Source organism: Wasmannia auropunctata, unplaced genomic scaffold (genome assembly GCF_000956235.1).
Source record: "Wasmannia auropunctata unplaced genomic scaffold, wasmannia.A_1.0 LD334208.1, whole genome shotgun sequence".
NCBI classification, from domain to species: Eukaryota; Metazoa; Arthropoda; class Insecta; order Hymenoptera; family Formicidae; genus Wasmannia; species Wasmannia auropunctata.
This window is the reverse complement of record NW_012028682.1, coordinates 287,004-289,184: the sequence shown is the minus strand read 5'-3', so window position 1 is coordinate 289,184 and position 2,181 is coordinate 287,004. Positions and strand designations below refer to the sequence as shown.

The 2,181-nt window shown below is 45.5% G+C and overlaps 1 protein-coding gene across 9 annotated transcripts in view; it reads left to right on the top strand.

Moving 5' to 3' along the window:
* LOC105459116 (protein capicua homolog) overlaps positions 1-2,181 on the top strand; it is a 46,094-nt gene that overhangs the window by 18,971 nt on the left and 24,942 nt on the right. For 5 of the 9 annotated variants that reach the window (XM_011704857.1, XM_011704859.1, XM_011704858.1 and 2 more), the window contains exon 1: positions 810-1,809. The exons of 2 other annotated variants lie outside the window; for them this stretch is intronic. The gene's annotated coding sequence lies outside the window, so the exon portion shown is untranslated. Of the gene's footprint in view, positions 1-809; positions 1,810-2,181 lie in introns of those variants that run through there. 2 more of the 9 variants (XM_011704854.1, XM_011704853.1) reach the window with 2 other exon arrangements.

The window sequence follows — 2,181 nt, the reverse complement described above, 5'->3', positions numbered from 1 at the left end:
TGAGAGAGAGAGAGAGAGAACACACAACATATATAGGAGTCGTATAACTATACGACGTCTCTTTCATCTATTTATATGACCATATACACTCCTCGTACTCTCTTTCCTTCCTCCCTCCCTCCCTCTCTCGCTCGCTCCTCTTTCGTTCTTCCACTACTTTCGTTCCCCTTCGTCCCATCTTTCTCCTTGCCCCTTCTTTGGCATGCATTAATTCCTTCCCCACCAAACTTCCCTCCGATATCGGCTCCTTTTCTTTTTCCCTCGTCCCTTCGTTCGCTACTTACATCCCACATATATATTCTCGTTCTCACTCTTGCCCCTTTTCCCTTCGAGAGAACATCTTTCTCTTTCTCCTCCACCTTTTCTGTCTCTTCCTTCGCTCCGTAACGACATTCACGAACACGAGCTAATCGAGCCTCAAGCTGACTCAAGTCGGTGATTCTTTTTCTTTCTTACTATCTATCTCTATCTGTTTTATTTCCTAACTCACTCACTCCTGCCTCTGCTCTCCTCATACTCTTACATACATGCGGAATGCGCCGCCAGGAATTCTCCCTCACAATGGATTTATTGTGTTAGTGAGAGCGGCTCGAGCGCGCGCGTTTCCCTGGCACGCTCTCGCGAGAGTGAGAGCGGACGGACATACCAACGAACGAGAACGAGTGAGTGAAGCGGACGGCTTGGAGAACGCGCGTGTAGTTGTGTGTGTGTGTGTGTGTGCGCGCGTGCGTGCGCGCGGGCGCGAAAAAGAGGGAGAGAGAAAGAGAGAGACCTGACTCCGAGAGCGCTGTACGACCGCCGCCGACTCGAGCAAGTCAAGATGGAGCTGCTAGACGCGTCAGAATCGCGCGAGTTCCACGGATCCTCCGGCGCTGCGTTCCTCCGCAGATCTCAGCCTCGTTAGCCTCGACCATCAGCCGTTCCGTGATAATCTATGTCTCTTGACGGAACAACGCTGTGTAACTTTCGGACGATAACTATCACTCTCTTCGACGATCTTAGTTTTTCTCTCCGCTATCTTTACACCAAAATTTACAGTGCCGTGCTCCTCGGAAGTGCGTATGCATAGTGCCGATTATGGTTTCGTGCGTTCGTAGGTACGTTTTCCGCGTAACGATAATTGCAATGTAATTTCAGTTAACAACCTTTTTTTAATCTTTTTCTCTTCCTTTCACTGTCACTCTCTGGGTCTATATTTGTTTATCTTATGAGTCTCGTCGTAGCGAAATTTTTGGTATCGCGCTCTTTTGAAATTTCGTCAATGCGTTTTATGATGCTCGCTCTTCGTATAACGTGATGGTATTACGCGATATTACGCTTGCATATAACGTGTAATGCTTTTCTCTCTATTTCTGTCTTTCTTTCTTCGCTACTTTCTCTTCTCTTTTTCGACTTTTCTCTTTCTTTTTACCTTCATAATGAGATTACGCTTCTTTACAGTGCATCTTCGCGGCCTTAGACACAGCCTGTAACGGTTTTCCTCAGTGTCGACGATTACGCTCTCTCTCTCTCTCTCTCTCTCTCTCTCTCTTTCTCTCTCTCTCTCTCTCTCTTTGTCTCTGTCGGGCGCGTACTCGTTCTTATGTGTGGGTGGATATGTGTACGAGTGCAATAACGCCTTTGCACGGTGCGATTGATCACGCTGCAGCGAAATCGTCATCGCCACTTGAATGGAAAGTGCACTCTCGGTGCGCCGGACGCGATTGTGAGACGAAATAGTGATGATCTTTTACCGCCGCTGTGGACGGATTTACCGATCTGGGATTGTCGTCGATTTGCTCAGTGATCCTTGACGCTATCCGAATGAGAGTAAGTTGTCGACACTTGGCTATTTTACCACGAAGCACTTTGACTTAAGTCACGTATATCTTCCGCACAAAATCCCGCTGATCATCGACCTTCCTCTATACAAAATAGTCGACAAGATGATGACATCTTTGTGCTACGTACAATTATGTATGTTATCTTTGATAATAATTCTCTCGGTGGCCCAGGTATTGAAAAGGTTTCTCTGTTACTCTTTGTAATGTTACAAGATGTTAAAAATACACTGTTATACGGCTTCGTTCGGCATGATTTAAGTATATATAATCTCAGTTTATATATATATATATATATATATATATATATATATGTTCTTCCGTTTTCTATTTCTTCACACACACACACACACACACACAC